Genomic DNA, 18,015 nt, shown 5'->3' on the forward strand with positions numbered 1-18,015 from the left:
AGGAAGGACAGACCTGGAGACAGACAGTGGGGCTTCCTGAGCTATAACTAAAGAGCCATTAAAAGTGGAGGCAGCGCCTGATGGGTCAGGGAGGACTGTGGATTTGTGAGTGATGCTGTTTATATGCAGCCATTGATGGTGAGGCTGTAAAAGAGAGAGGACCAAGACTCAATTCCCACCCTCCTAAACACTGGAAGTGTCTTCAAAAAAAAAAAATAAAACAACTCACTCAATGGTTAAATGGCTTAAGTCATTAAGATTAAAAATTTTAAAAATGGGTGATTTAAAAAATGGGTATTTTAATTATTTTCATTTTAATGAAAAGAAGCGGCTGGAGGAAAAGACAGAGGAAAGTTATTTCTTAAATGTATTTTTAATTTTTATCAGATCCTGAAACAAGTATGATAAAGTGAATATTTGTGATTTCTGGAGGTCCAGAAGTAGGACTTCAGTATTCTATTTTAGTTTTTCAGAAAAGGTCAATAGCCTTGCTTTGGTATTGCTCGCTACTAAATCCTTGTGATTAGGGTTTCAAGGAGACAGCTATAGGATTGTTTAATTCTCTCCATCTTGTCCTGCCACCTGCTACATGTACTTTTATCTTTCTCTTCCTCCCTAAACTGATCTGAACAACATGCTGTCATGATGGCTTTGGTGTCAGATGGACGGGGATTTGCCATTGATCAGCTGTGGCATTTTGGGTATCTGCTTTCCATGAACAAAATGGATGGTGGTAGCTTGTTCGTGGGGCTTGGGCAAGGAGTCATTGAGATAGTCTCTGTAAACCACAAACACCAGAAATATAAGAAAGCACTCAATGACCTAGAACTCTTCTAACGAACACTCTGCCTTCTGGCAAATGTCAGGCAGGCAGAACACAGAGCTCAGCACTCTCCTTGCTCAGCAGCACCTTCGTGAAGGGAGCATAGGTCTTTAACAAACACAGCTTGGCCCTGATGGTTCTTTCTTTATGATCTTGGTTAGGGTTGTTAATCAGTTAATCAGTCATCAGTTATTTGCAACCCTAGACACTTCTTCATGTCGCATAGTGTCAAGTGAGCAAGGTTAAAGCCTTAAGTCCTAGGTTTGAAGGTTTTATGACTTTGCAGTTAAAAATATAGACCATGTACTTTGCTGGGCAAAGTACTTTTCTGTCTCTGCCCAGTGTAAAATATAGTAAGCAAGGCAATTAATGATCATATTAGGTGAAATACAGTAAAATATAATTTTCTTTAAAGGTATTGGGTCCGGTAACTTGGTTTGGTCTGTGTAAGAATTTTTATAAACTGACCCGTTGCAGAAGCCTTGTAAAGAAAGAGGCAACTGATAGGTGGGAAAGGGAAACTCTTCTCTAACCAGTGTCATTCTGCCCAAACCAGGACCTACTCTGGACTGAACTAAGATGACAATGTCTTCTTGTCCTAAGTCCTTCTCAGGAATGTTCCCTGCCCTCTACTTTCTCCACCCTCTACCATTGTTGGAGACCGCAGTCCCCTCTGCTTCATTCACAAGGCTCTGCCATTTGCCTGTCAGTTAATGTCTGACACAACTGCCTTTGCTGACTCTCCAGGCCATCAACATATTCATGGAGTTCAAAGGTATTTACAATAAGAGTTGGCAAACTTTTTCTAGAAAGGGTCAAAATGAAACAACCTTGGAAAAAGGAACATGCTAAAAGATAGCAGACAGACAGGATCCAATAAAACTGTTACTACTTTTTTCAGGGATTCCAAAGAAAAGCATGCCCAGGGAGTAGCCACATCTAGAATGGAGCTGGGAAAATGAGGACCACTGTATTAGCCAGGAGGAGTGCCAATAGGCCTATGAAAAAATGTTTGTCGTCACTAATCATCAGGGAAATGAAAATCAACACCACAAAGAGATACAATCTCATACTTGTGAGGATAACCCATATCAAAAAAACAAAACAAAACAAGATCAACAAAATCACAGAAACAAGTGTCAGTGAGGATGTGGAGAAAAAAAGAAACTTGTACACTCTTGGTGGGAATGTTGATTTGTCCAGCCCCTATGAAAACAATATGGAGGTTTCTCAAAACATAAAAAATCTATCTACCCAGGAATTCTACTTCTAGGTATCTTCCCAAAGAATGCAAAAACACTAATTTGAAAGGATATATGTACTCCTCTGTTCATTACAGCCCATATGGAAACAACCTAAGTGCTCAAGGACAGAGGAGAAAAATGTGGTACACACACACACACACACACACACACACACACAATGGAATACTACCCAGCTATAAAAAACGAACTCCTGCCATTCACAAAAATGTGGATGGAACTTAAGAGGATAATGCTAAGCAAATAAGTCAGAAGGAGAAAGAAAAATAAGTCAGATGTGGAAAGAAAGGGAGGCAAAACAAAGGATCAAACCAAACCAAACCAAAAACAAACCTTTGACATCTGACTGCAACACTGAGGCAAACCGAAGGGGAGGATAGGAAACAGGAGCTGGGGAGGGAGAATACCCAGTGGAGCACAGTCAAGGATTATTGGGGCTTTAGTGGTACACATGATGTGAAAACATACACTTGTAGAGGTTTTAACCTATAACCCCCAAAACAAATACAGTGATGCAACCTAACTTTACCTCAATGAACATAATTGGAAAAACAAAATAATGGGTGAAAGAGTAAGTATTTCAGGCTTTGTGGGCCACATTGTTCCTTTTGCAGCTACTTAACTCTGCTGATCATAGGACAGCAGCCAAAAACAATAACTTAAGGTGTGAGTGTGGCTGCATTCCAATAAAACTGTTACAAAAACAGGTAAAGGGTTATAGTTTGTTAACCCCTGGGTTTTAGATAATTGACTCTCTAGAGGGTGGAGATTGAGATAATGATAACAATTTTAACTGAAGTGGCAGTAATAATTGACATGTACAAAGTTCTTCTTGTGCACCCTTCTAAGGGCCTAAAGTGTGACTACTCCGCTAAACCTTGTAACAATTCTAGGAAATAAGCTCCACTATTTTCTCCATTTACAGATGAAGAAATTGAGACTCAGAAATATTAAGAAACCTGCCAGTGTCTCACAGCTCCTCGCCAATGCTCCTAAAGCATCATCTGAGAATCAGTGACTTTACCCAGGGCTGGCCCCAGCACCCCGAGGACGGCCTCCATCAGCAACTGCAGACTACAGGCCGGTGTGTGCCTAGGGCTCTACCTCCAACAGTCTAAGTAGGGTAAGTGATTATCAGGCTTTTCTGCCCTCCTGCCATTAGGACTGATAATGGATCCCAGTGGTCCTGAATGCATGCCTGATGGTGGGCACCTGGAGTGGGGTGTGGGCATATGTAGGTGGGTACACCTGGGCTGAGACTGGGCTTATAAGGGCAGCATCACGGAGAACCAAGAGAATAAAAGAAAAGCAGAAGAGAGAGAATGAGATCATGAGAGAAAGCCGGAGAGCCCAGAAAGAGAGAAGACTAACAGAGGGCTGGGAGGCCTGCCAGCCTCTTGGCCCCCTCCCCCGGACCCAGCACCCCTGCCCACCTTGTACCTGGTAAAATCTCAGAAAAAGCCTGAAAAAGCCACCGAGGGCTCCAGGACTCTCCTTCTTTACCCGTCTGCATAGGATCATAGAGATCCTGCTCTGTGCCTTCCTGCCGTAACAGTCTACTGAGGATATTTAAATTTTAGAGAAACAGTTCCCAACTAGAGAGTCTCTCAAAATCCCCTGGAAAGCTTGTACAGATTCCTGGGCCTGGACCTAGGAAATTCTGATTCAAGTCAGGGGGGAGGTGCCAGGAATCTACATTTCTAATAAGCACCCCATGCTTCTGATACAGGTAATCTGTGCAACACACTTTGATATGCAGGGTGCTATAGAATTTAGTTAATTAGATGTTTTCACTGTGAATGAAGCTATTATTCCCAAGCTATTATTCAATAGCTTCCCCCAGGTTTCCTTTTTATATTAAAAAAAAAACAAAAACAAAAAAACCCAGAAGATCATAGCAGCTTCAGATTCCTCATGGGGACATACCAGATGTTAAGAATTACATCTTAGGGGTTGTAAGAATAACTTCAAGACCAGCCTCCCTAGGGTGTGGCTTGAAAACTTGCATTTTAATGAGCATGGGGCAGGGCCGTGAATCTTATGTGGAAAAATGTGGGATTCACTGACTTTTGCAGGCAACTTATTTTGGGCTGTATCACGACCAATCCCAGAGGTCCCACTGGAGAGCCAAGTGGAGACTTCTTATTCCCTTGGGCACTGAGGTCCTTGATAAACTACTCCCCATGTTCAGGTATGGATTCCGTGGGTTTGGTTTTCTCCCCTAAAGAACACATTATTGTAACAGAGACATCTCCACAGAAGGGCAGCCATGTTCCCCACTTACATGCAGCCATCTTGGACTAGCTACTGGAAACTAGGAGAGGAGCTGAGCAGCCAGGGGCAGCTGTGCAACACAGAAGGCAGGTGGGCTCCAGAAGAGACACGTGGACAAGAAGGGCACTTACTTCTCAACTTTAGACTTGCTCCAGGGACTTGGGGGACTTGGAGCAGGGACGTGGAGGAGAAATATAGAGACACTTGGAAGAGACATGGGTGAGAGATACTTGGGGAGGCTGACAATAGCAGTCATTACCTCTATTTGTATTTTGATTTTGCTCCTTTCATCCCAGACTTGCTTGGCCCCTTACACCCCTCTCCTATTGTTTCCCACCAGAAGGTGCCTTAGACTTGTGGCAGCCTTTCAGGTTTCCACGGCCCTACTTTGGGCCAATCCAGTTTGGCTGGACCATTGAGGGGATGGGTAACTTTTTGGTGTTTTGTTGGGAAACTATTATCCTTTCCTCTTTCTCTATACTTTAATCCTATTGGAATTCTTTTCGCATAAGTATGTTTTGTCTTGGTGCATATGGATGACTGTACCCCTTTAGAGTATGCAAGTATGAAGGTTGCAGAGTGTCCCTCAGTCTGCATACTAACATTATCATCCATCTTTCATGCTGTGGAGAAGGATCAGACAAGAGGCTTACTTCCTTTTTGTCCATTCTCTTTCTATTTATTGAGTCATCCCGGAGTACTTAAAATTGAAACAGACTTGGACTTCAAAGCTAAAATTAAAGCAGACTTGTAGCTGTGAGGCGTAAGATTGTCCCCTGATTTCAGGAAAATTCTGTACACTACGTTAATTACAAGGGTTATCACTCCCAAAGGACCAAGGTGGACCATAGTATCTGGAGGGAAAACGAAACACTTGGGAACCATTGAGGAAAGGGAAGGGAAGACAAGTGGAATGGGCACTTCTCTGAAAGGAAATGTGACGCTAAAGATTTTTTTTTTTAATTACTGTCAAAGGACAAAACTAAAACAATATGGAAATGACTTTGATGTCCTTATTTAATACCATCCATGGATTGGGGGACCACAGAGCTTTCCAAGAAGTGGAACACTCTTCCTGAGGGATTTTGGAGAAAAGTCAGAAATGGTGATAAAGAACAAGACATGGTTGGCTAGGGTTGCATAACTGACCTTATTTAGAAAGATCACGGAACAAAATAATTAGTGAAGAGCCCAGAATTGGCCTGGAAGTTTGGGAATAGGTTGACTGGATAATACTGAGCTTCTGATCAAACAGACCACTTACAGGAACATGAAATTTCATTGGGTGACATGGGATTCCAGGCAGGATGGGTTCCATCTGGGGCCTAGAAATTTATCTCAACACTATTATCCTCGATATTAGAGTATCAGGAAACATTAAATTGCAAAGAGGACACTTCATTGTTAGATACAAAGACCTTCCTGGTCATCTGAGGATTGTTGGAACCTAAGGTTTGTTTTTTTTTTTTTTTAAGATTTATTTATTTATGCATACAAGAGCTGGGGTACAGGTCAGAGGCATGGGGAATGGGAGGATCCACCAGAGACACAGTGAGGAACAGAACAGGCAGATTGATTGAAATACACCGCTGAGGGGAGCAGCAGGCAAGTGAGGAGAGGTCTGCTGCACCATGTAGGTAGCTCCCTGACTGGGGCTCGAACTCGTGCTGCAGTGGCTGCGGATTGCTTCATAGATTGCGTCTTAACCCCTTGCGGCAACAGGGAGGCCCAGAACCTAAAGCATTTTAAGGAGGGAAACAGTGTTAGAGAGAATAATTCCAAGCAGGAATTGAGGCAAACATAGACAGATGCAATTCTTCAGAAAGAGCTGATGCTGGAGTTGGAAAGGGTGGGACTTGGTTTGAAGATATTTCTTTGTCCTTGAGAATCATTCATTCTGAGGTCATTTAATGGAAGCAAGATGATGGTAAGTCACACATGTAACTCAATCCAGAAGTAAGAGGCTCAACTGTCTTAGAAAACAACTGAGAATTGTATTCCCGTTTTCTTTTTTTAATTTAATTTTATTTATGCAGCCAAGAGCTGGGATATAGGCCAGAGGTGGGGGGTCATTGAGAGGAGTCACCAGAGACAGAGTAGGGAGCAGAACAGGCAGATTGACTGAAATACACTGCTGAGGGGAGCCGCAGGGGTGTGGGGGTGGACAGGAGAGGTCTGCTGCACCATGTGGGTTAACTGCCTGGCCGGGGATTGAACTCATGCTGCAGTGGCTGCCAATAGCTTCATTGTGCTGAGACTTAACCCCTTGTGCCACCAGGGAGGACCTGTAATCCCATTTTCTTTGAAAATCAAAAAATAGGCACCTCTGTTCAGAGTCATTTACATTATCTGACACTTGAACAGGAATGCCAGTTAGCACCAGGAGAAGGTAATGGAGGGCCTTGCAGGGGCACTGTTGGAAATTCTAGGGGTAATTGGTCAAAGTAAATAGACTAGCTAAGAAATATTTCTGAATTGGCAACAGGTCTATGGTCAATCAAATTTTTAAGCGTAAGTTCATCTGTTACTGATGGTGGCATTGGAAAGATTACAGTGGCAGCCACTTTCCAAAGCAATACCACTTACCCCACACAAATGAGTGCAAGCTTCGCACAATTGTACACAACAAAATCAGTCACTGAGGACCTGTGAAGGGTTGGACTGGATCATTCAACATAACAGGAAAGGAAGAAAACTAGCCACATGTTGTTTTCTCAGTTGAATTTCTAGAATAGTTTGCTAATCCTCTAAGTTCCACACCTTGAATGGCATTTCTTCCCACTCAAATAGTAGCAGTTATTGTGATAACAACCAGATGACTTATTAGGTCAACTTATCTGACAGACACTTTGTAAAATGTTTTACATAAGCTATTTCATTTCATTATCTCATAACAATCCCATAAGTTGGGATTGTTGCCCTTACCGTCTAAAAGAATTAGCTCAGAGGGGTTATATATAGTACCCAGAATCTGAGAGATAAACAGAGAGAGAGAGTGAAATTTGTTTAATGACATGGTTCTCTTTCCAGGACAATCTCCATTCTCAGTTGATTAGCTAGACCTATATATTGTGTTCACTCATTCACTTTTCTTCCATACATTCATCTATAAAATTTTTATTGAGTGAATCCTCTGTGCCAGGTATGGCAGTAGATTTTGGGGAAACAGCCAAGAAATGTACAGACACTGTCCTTGTCTTCATGCATCTCAGACAGAGGTAAACATCATGGGGAGGTAGCGCTCACCAGCCTTTTATTGGACTGTGAAGCAGAAATGGGTGAACAGGCAAAATAGATCAACAAATTATGATATGTTCACAGGTCACAATAGATGTTTAGTGTAATATCTCAAAATACAAGATTCTATGATGTAAACTTACGACCCACTTGTAAGGTTTTATTTGCTTTCATAAATCAGTGCTAGGGTTTAGTATGTACTTTTGAGTACAGCTGTGCACATTGTGGTTGGAATCTGCCTTTCGTAGGTATTTTTATTGACCACCAGAGGGCGCTCACTTTCTAGCAAATTGGACATGACAGCTTTGGGTTTTATAGAAATCTTTCTTAAAGTTCAGGGAAATTCCTGCAAACACAGGATAAAAATCAATGTAACCTGCACTTGTAACTTACTAGACATTTCAAAAGATAATTAGCACAAATTTATTTCAATTTTTAAAGAGTATCTCCGCAAATAGGGTGAACTTGAGATTTACCCATGCTGTTGGGTGATGAACTAGGTGAAATTTGTCTACCTCTAGGCTTGCGATTCTATTAAACACCATAGAGAATCCCCAGCTTCTTAAATTACCAAGATCCCACTTAAAAGGCCATTTTTTTTCTAGTTACTTCTGCTTGATTTACCTCAGAGAGTTTTAATATTAACTTAAAATATGTGGAAATAATTTGAAATACTACCAAAATGTAGTCTATTTTTATTAGACAGAATTTTATTGTTGAAAAATCAAGACTCAGAATGCTAATTATCTTAATTGCTAATTATCTTAATTAGAATGATATATTTGTAGGAGAAAATAAGGTGAAGTGGAGTCATAAAAGATCCAGTTTTTCTTGAAATATTTATCAAATAGAAGAAAGGAACCCAAATTAACCACATGTCTGCACTCAACAGCATTCTATTTTATGGTATGTGATGACTGTTGCCTCACAGGTCTGCAGCATTGGGATCAGCACAGGATGAGAGAAATTACTCAAAGTCCATATGAAGAAATGAGAAGCCTAGAGGGGCTACGCAGGAAGTCATGGGCAGCCCCCACCCAAAGGCAGTCTCACATTTATTAGCATCAAGTATAAAGGTAGGGCAAATATGTAGGGAGTGTACATGTCTGGGGAAGCAGTTATTGGGGATGTAAGCTATGGTGGAGTGACCAGGAGCTATTGCCTGGGGGGAGGGGGGTTCCACTCTCCGTGCCATTCTGAGTGTATTATCTTTATTCTAATAACTGCCTGCTGTTTTCAGCAGATGCTGGTTTTCCAGTATGATCCTCACACCAGGACTTCTGCCCTTGGTGAGAGGTCCCCTGCATGACCTAGCTAACAAGCAGGAACTCTGGGCACCACATGGTACAACAGACCTCTCCTGACTTGCCCGCTGCTCCCCTCAGCAGTGTATTTCAGTACATCTGCCTGTTATGTTCCCCACTCTATCTCTGATGAATCCTCTCACCACCCTCCACCTCACCTCTGAACTGTATCCCAGTTCTTCTATGCATAAATAAATAAAGCTTTTTTTTAAAAAAAGTCTCACAACAGATCAAGCAGCTCCCCAGAAAACTGGTCAAGACATCATAAGAAAGATGTGAGAAGTGATATATCCACAATGACTTCCTCTATGAGGTTATCCGATTAGTGGAAAGAGCATGAGCTTTATTAACATGGGCCGGAGTGAACTTGAGTAAGTTAATTAATGTCTCTGATGCTCAGTTTCTTCAAGTCTAAAATGAGGATAATAATACCTACTTCTCATTGATAGTGTAAAGGATTTTTTTTTAAGTTTTTTTTTTTTAATAGAGGCATGTTTTATTTATTTATTTGTTTGTTTGTTTTGTTTATACATACACTGGGTACAGTCAGAAGCGCAGGAGGGTGAGAGAATTCACCAGAGCCAGAGCGGGGAGCAGAGCAGGCAGAAGGACCGAAGTACACTGCTGAGGGGAGCAGCGGGCGGCAGGAGAGGTCTGCGCGCCATGCGGGACCCTCCTCTGGTGGCCGGGGAGCAGCTGGGGATCGAACCGGCGCCGCAGAGGCTGTGGGCAGCTTCGCAACCCAGTGCTCAACCGCTGCAACACTGGGGAGGCCCGATAGTGTAAGGATTTAATAAGTACACATAAAGCTGCACTCCCCATCACCATGCTGTTCTTCTCCTCCTCTTAATCATCATTCTTATCCTCATCCTGTTACCATGTGTTGTTTTCCTTCTCAGTTCTGATGATGAAGTTTGGAATTAGATGTATTTAGCTAAACGCTCGTGTGTTTTCCCATACATGAGAACTAAATGAAAACAAAACTCTTATGAAGTTTAACAGACACCTGCCCTGTGACCAAGCAATCTTCACTCCTTGGTATTTACTAAAGAGAAATGAAAATATGTGTAAATTAAAAGTTATGTACCCAATTTTTATTGCAGTTTTTTTATAATAATAAGGACAACTTAACATTTTTAACACTAAATTTACCCTTTGCACAAATTTTAAGAGTACAATACAGTATTAACCTTAGACATGATATATAGCAAATCTCTAGACTTTGTCAATCTTGCATAACTGAAGCTTTAATCCTATTGAACAGCAGTTCTCCTGCTTCCCCTCACCCTAAGCCGTGTAACCACTGTTTTACCGTACTTCTATGAAGGAATGAAGGAAGTCAGTCACAAAATAACTTATAGTAATGATTTTCTTGTATGACGTTTAAGAATAGGCCAAGTTAATTTACGGTGACAGAGATCAGAGCAGAGGTTAGAGAGTATGGGGATAGTAGAGCATGATTACAGGGGGAGGAGAGGAGGAAATTTCTTGGGCCCTGGGAATGTCCTAATCCTAACTAGGGTATAGATTTTATGGCTATACATGTCGTTAAAATGTTCACATAAGCTTTGTACTTTGGACGCATGTGATTATACCCCACTGGTATTAAATTAGGTTGAACAAAATAAACTAGCTGAACCAGATAAAGCTCACTAAGCAAAGCCCAGCTAACAAGATAGAGCAAAGGTAGCATGTACAGAGATGGCTTCTCTGCAAAAGGACAGAAGAATATAGTGACGAATAAAGCAAGAGTGTGTTTCCAGAAGAGCAGGCACTTTCACAGTCTTTCAGAGAAACAATCAGATGACAGAGTTCACCCAACAAAGGTTGCCCGCTATGAGACTGAAGTGTCATCAGTTAGTGGAGGACTGTGCAAAGGGGTGGTGGGGCACACCCTGAGTACCTGCCTCTTTACTCCTAATGTGCCCATTAATTTGTCTGTCCCCCTAACAGCTGGGACTGCTGCTGTCCCTCCACAGTATGTCAAATCTGGCCACTTCTCTGCCTTCATTGCAACCACTGCAGCCTAAGTTTCCTCTCCAGCCAGGACATGGCCGGAAGCCGTGTTCTTAACACAGTAAGAGAGTTGTGGTTAGAACTCTCCAGTTTGGTTTTCCATGATCCTTAAAATAAATGTCCGGTTCTCACCTTGGCCAGCAAGTTCTGCCTGAACGAATGTCCACTTCTCCAATCTCACCTCCTTCCCTGAGCTACCACCTACCCATTTTGTGCTACAGCCATACAGGCTGCCAGGTAGAGGGTTTTGTATTTGCTCTTCATTCCACCTGGAATGTTCCATGTCCACAGTTTTTGTTTTGACTTCATTTAGGCTGCTGTTCAGAGGGCCTCTCCTTGGAAATCCTCCCCTAATCCCCCTTTTAAAAATAGCACTCCCAGATATCACCCTTCCTATTAACCCAGGTGATAGTTAAATTTCTATGTCAGTTTGACTATGCAACAGATTGGGCAACTGTTGGTCAAACATTATTCCGGATATTTCTATGAGTGTGTTTTTGAATGAGATTAACATTTAAATCAATACACTGCTCTAAAGCAAATTGCCCCCTGTAATGTCAGTGGGCCTCATGCAATGAGTAGAAGTCCTGACTAGAACAAAGTCGGAGAGAATTAGTCTGCCTGGTGACCTTTGGACTAAGACAATGATTGTTCCTGGTAGCGCAGCTCCCTGCCAGCTTTTGACCTTGAACAGGACATTAGGTTAGATAAATTTTAATGTTCTTTTGATTTATAATAACACTAGTAATACCTTTAATTTCCTAATCATGGGTGCCAAGTACTTTTACATTTAGCCGTAAAAGGCAGGCATCATTATCACTGTTTACAAACAACGAAACTGAGAAGGCAGACTAATGAAATTGATCAAGTTCGAGCTGCACAATTGCTTGTACTGATCCAGCTCTATTCCACACTGGGTCCTGATCCCCGAGTACACAGCAGAGTGTGAGGGAACCATTCTTCATTTTCTGGGCTTGCATGCATGATAACATTTATCTTTTGAATAGAGGAAGTTCTTATTTATCATCTTCCATTATAAATCATGCTTTTAATATTGTACCTAAGGCATTTTTGCCTCACCCAAAGTCACAGAGTTTCTCTTTTTCTTTGCAAGAGAAATGGAAAACTTTTGTGTTTTATTTTCAAATCTATCATTCATTCATTCATTCATTCGTTTTGCATTAATGTTTGTATTTATGCAAATCTCAAGGCGTAAATTGAGATTTTTTTTTTGGATATACAAGTACCATTTATGTATTTCCTTCAATGAATTCTTTTGACACATTTATCACAAATCTATTCATTACATGTCTGTGATTTTATTTTTCATTTCTCTACTTACTATTTTGTTCCATTCTTCTATATGCCTGTTTTTGTTTGTTTGTTTCTTTTTTTACAAACATGTGACCCCTGTCTTGATTACTACAAGCCTTGAAACTAGGTAGAGTGAATCCTTCAACGTTGTTCTTTTTCTAAATTGTTTGCCTTTCCTTCCAAGTTTTAGAATCAGTTGTCACTTTCTACCAAATAAAAGTTGATGGGATTGCTTTGAATTTAATAGCACAGTTTGGAAATAACTGAATATCCCAACCAGTAAACATTTTCATCTCTTCATTTGTTTAGATCATCTTTGATTTCCTTAAGTAGTTTAATAGTTTTCAGCCATAGATCTTGTTAATATTATTGTTAGATTTATCTGTAAGTATTTCATGTGATTTGGGTTATTAAAAATATTTTCATATCTTCCAATTACTAAGTAGTTCATTGCTAGTGTATAGAAATAAGATTGATTTTTATATTGATTTTGTATCCTACACCTGACTTAAACTCCCTTATTTTTCCTAATAGTGTGCTTTGCAGATTGTTTTGAATTTTATAAATAGACACTCATGTCATCTGAACAGAAATAGTTTTATTTCTTTTTTTCTAATATGCATTCATTTTTTCTAGTCTTATTTCATATGCTAGAACTTACAGTATAATGTAGAATAGGAATGGTTAGATATCTTTGCCTTGTTCCCAGTATTAGGGATGAAATACTCAACCTTTCCCCATTAATGGTAATGCTAGCTATAGCTATTTTAATAGGTGATGTTTATCAAGTAGGTTTTCCAAGTTTTATTGCATATTTCAAATGCTACTTCTGCATCTTTTATGATGACCATATGGTGTAACTTTCTGTAGTCTGTTGATATTGGCTAATTATATCAAGTGATTTTTGAATATAAGATCAGTCTGGCATTACTGGGGGCAAACGATTAGCCATGATGGATTTCCTTTTTATACATTTAATATATTGCTGGATTTAAATTGATTGTGATTTGTTAAAGACTTCTGCATTTAAGAGCCAAGATATAGTTTCCCAAGTCAAAGTTGCAATAATAAAAGAAAAGGAATTTAAAAATCACTTTAAATAATATAGGATAATTCAACATGAAATATGGGGTTTAGTTGGCTTATTTTTTTTGGTTAGAGGCTTTTATTTTTCTCCACCCAAGTGTCTCTTACCAGGGCTTTTTGGGGAACATTGCCTACCAATGACATATACAAAACAGAAACAGAAAACAAAATCTTGGCCTTAATTCATAAGATCAAGGATGAAAGTCAGACACTGGTAAGAAAAATCTCAACAATGTTTTTGGCTGCAACCAAACTATTTGGAACTTTCTCTCTTAAGCAATGCCAAGTAATTTGTGCTGTTAAAAAATAAATTCCACCAACTTCTTTGATATAAATACAAAACAGTAAGATTGTTCGCTGAAATTTTCATGTTTCTAACTTGTTGCTTTTGTTTCATGGAGACACACCCTGAATGCTCTGCTCTGTGGTATAGTTCTTACAATCTGTTCTGATTTTTTAAAATAAGATATAAATATTTTCAATGGCCAAGACGAGTCATTGGGCAAAATAAAATGAACAATTATGATGAAGGACAATGAAAATACACAATGTTGTTTATCCTCTTGATATAGTGGAAGTACCTCTGAAATAAGAGTCAATAGCTTTGGGTTATAATCTTAATTCTGCCTTTCAAAAGCCATGGAGTTCAACAGTGCCATTCAGAAACATTTGTTAAACCTTTCCAATAGGCTAGTAGTTAATCTCAAAAGCTTGATGAATAACCAGAGAATTTTCTGATTCTCATTCTGTGATCAGCACTATATTAGGGTTCTCCAGGGAAACATCTGTGTGTATGCATGAGGAAATGGCTCGCGCATTTGTGGAGGCCATGATCTGTTGAATGCAAGTGGAGACCCAGGAAAGCTGGTATGCAATTCAAGTGGTGCAAAGACCTACAAATCAGGAGAGACCTGAGAAGCAGAGAGTCAGTGGTGAAAATTATAGCCCAAGGGCAGGAGAAAATCAATATCCCAGATGAATCAGGCAACTAGGATGTTAAAAAAAAAAGTGCATTCTTCCTTCCATCACCTTTTTATCCACTCAATGGATTGGATGATAACCACCATATCAGGGAGGACAAGCTACTTTACTGAGTCCACTGATTCAGGAACACCTTAATACACACCCAGAAATATGTATTCAGATATCTGGACATCTTAATACAGTTGAGTTGGCATATTAAATTAACTCACAAAAATATTTATTAGATTTCATTTATCTGATTGCTTATTAGTTTACTGAGGTTGTCATAACAAATTACCAGTTGCTGGATGGCTTAAATAACAGAAATATAGAAATGCATGGTTTCACTGTTTTGAAGGATAGAAGACTGAAATCAAGGCATCAGCAGAGTTGGTTCCTTCTGAGGGTCATGAGGGAAAGATCTGTTCTGTCCCTCCTTCTTTAGCTCAGAAGAGATGATTGTCACCAACTACACCCCTCACCCCCCTATCTCTCTTATTGTCTTCCCTGAGTGTGTCTCTTTATAGAAGGACACCAGTGGTAATGGATTAGAGGCCCTCTTTACCCCAGGTGACCTTATCTAAGTCAATTATATCTGTAACAATCCTATTTGCAAATAAGATCACATTCTGAGGTGCTGGGGTAAGGACTTTAACACATGAATTTTGAGGGTGCACAGTTCACTCCATAACAACTTCCATTTTCATCTATAAAACCAAGACAACTTCATTTGCCAATATTTTATTTTTATTTTTTTTTTTTAAAAAGATTTATTTATTTATTTATTATTTATACAAGCACTGGGTACAGTCATAAGTGCGGGAGGGTGAGAGAATTCACCAGAGCCAGAGCAGGGAGCAGAACAGGTAGAAGGACGGAAGTACACTGCTGAGGGGAGCAGCGGGCGGCAGGAGAGGTCTGCGTGCCATGTGGGACCCTCCTCCAGTGGCCGGGGAGCAGCCGGGGATTGAACTGGCACTGCAGAGGCTGCGGGCAGCTTCGCAACCCAGTGCTCAACCGCTGCGCCACCAGGGAGGCCCATGCCAATATTTTAATTGTGACTTGCTTCATTTTTTCTCGGCAAACATTTATAATTATGCTTTTGGGCAACAGGGATTCAAAATGGAGTAAAATACTCTCAGAAACATATAACATACTCAGACCTTATTCATCTTTTGATTCTCAGAACTAAGCATAGTGTTCGGTGTTCGGCACAAAATAAAAGACTATAAATATTTGATGAATGACAAAAAGAAAGACGGGGAAAAGGGAAGAGTTTGTGTGTTTTAGATCTTTCCAGTGGCAAAAAAAAAAAAAAAGAAAAAGTCATTGCTTGTCATTTCCTTAGTGAGTTCAAGGATTTGTGTGTGTCCAAAACATATAGTTCTAATAAATGTGAGCATCTAAATTTAAATTTCCACATCAGATGCCTGGTGTGAATTCCCCAGGGACAGCATTCTGTTTTATTCTGGTTTTTTAGCCAACCAAGGTGTAAGGGTCTCACTCTCTCATGTGTAATTAGATCTGATCTTAAAGATCAAAATTCTAACCACTTGCTTTACAGTAAAGGATCCTGTCCCAGAATCAATGCTCACATTAACTCAATTCTCTGATAAATCAGTCCTAGAATGATCTTCCCCCTTTACCACTGACCTGTGCATAACATGACATGCCCCTAATGTTTGTACAATAAAATAAATATCTAATTTCTCCCTAGGGATAAGGATGGGAGAAGTAAACAAATAGCCCAAATATCAGACCCTCAAGCTATCATAAGTCGCACATAGACCTTTGAAATGAACATGGTATTGCCCCAGAGTGAAGACAGGCCTGGGAAGTCCATCCAGGATCCTTGGGAGGCAGGAACCCATGTTGCCATGAAATGATCTCAGCCATAAGGCTGGGTTGAAAGTTCAAGCTCAGGGGCAGGAAAATAGGTGGAGACTTTTATTCAGGGATGTGATGGCTTTCAGAGGAAATGCTGTCTTCATACTCTCACTCTGGAACCGTGCTAGTCCTTGTGAGCAAGTCATTCATTCTTCTTCGTTAACATCTGGAAGGCTGTTACATACTGAAGAATATGAAAATAATAAACACTACAACAATTGATATTTAAATGACCCTGATTGTTGAGGGCATTGTACTAAATGTTTGACATACATTATCTCATATAGTCCTCACCACAGTCCTATGGCCTAGCCACCTGGCATTCTCCCCAGTTCACAGACAGAGAACTAGAGAACTAAGCAACCTATCCAAGGCATCATTGTCTGAAGGGCTGAGCACCACCCAGTCCTGGCAGACTTTCAAGACTGTACACACATCAGTCAGAAGCCCAGGGCAAGTCACTCTACAGCTCAGAAGTTGACCTTTGAACTCAGAAGTTCATGATGTCAGTCAGGGATAATGATACTGGCCTTGTAGGTGTGTCATGCAATGAACTACAATTCCCATAAGTTTCTTTTCTTTTTGTTTTTTTAAAGATTTATTTTTATTTATTAATATAAGCACTGGGTACAGTCAGAAGCACGGGAGGGTGAGAGAATTCACCAGAGCCAGAGTGGGGAGCAGAGCAGGCAGAAGGACCGAAGTACACTGCTGAGGGGAGCAGCGGGCGACAAGAGAGGTCTGTGCGCCATGTGGGACCCTCCTCTGGTGGCCGAGGAGCAGCCGGGGATCGAACCAGCGCTGCAGAGGCTGCGGGCAGCTTCGCAACCCAGCGCTCCACCGCTGCGCCACTGGGGAGGCCCCCCATAAGTTTCTTAATACAGAGTCTACATTACAACACATTCTTCATACAAAGAAACATTTTAGTTTCTATTATGTAGTCATTTACTATACAAAACTTGTGGGAGTGGAGATATATTCCTTCTCCTAAAGCCTGGATGAGATTATGTATAAAACAGCTGAAGGAGGATGCGGAAACCCTAAGGTTGTGGATATGGTAATGGACTCCAAGCACACTTCACTAATCGCAGTTTGGTACGGATTTCTCTGGTCAGTAGAAGACAGGCAATTATCCATGCTGTGGAACTAGACAGGGGATACTGACCAACTGGCCAGTGGAGACCCTCACTTGATCTATAAAAGGCATTATACCTAGACCACTTTGGGTTCATAGAGAAAAACTAGCTCATTTCTGTAATAATACAGTAGGTGTTACATTGACCAGCTATGGTATGCTAATGCCAATATTTTATATACATCATCTCATATCATCCTCACAGCAACCCCAGCATGTAAGGATCATTTTGCCTACCTTACAGAGGAAGATACAAACCAGAGCCAACTTGACTCAAAAACCCATGATTGTCAAATACTTGTTGAAAAAGACTTTTTGCAGGCCTCCCTGGTGGCACAGCGGTTGAGCGCTGGGCTGCGTAGCTGCCCACAGCCTCTGCAGCGCCAGTTCAATCCCTGGCCACAGGAGGAGGGTCCCACATGGCGTGCAGACCTCTCCTGCCGCCCGCTGCTCCCCTCAGCAATGTACTTCGGTCCTTCTGCCTGCTCTGCTCCCCATTCTGGCTCTGGTGAATTCTCTCACCCTTCCGCGCTTCTGACTGTACCCAGTGCTTGTATAAATAAATAAATAAATAAATCTTAAAAAAAAAAAAAAAAGACTTCTTGCGAGGGGAAAACATAAGCAAAAGAGGAAATATTATTTTGAAAGTAGTATTTCATAGATTTCTGAATAAGAAACCAGAATTGGAAATTAGAAGTTGTCCTATCTCTTTCT

This window comes from Talpa europaea (genome assembly GCF_964194135.1).
Source record: "Talpa europaea genome assembly, chromosome: 2".
NCBI classification, from domain to species: domain Eukaryota; kingdom Metazoa; phylum Chordata; class Mammalia; order Eulipotyphla; family Talpidae; genus Talpa; species Talpa europaea.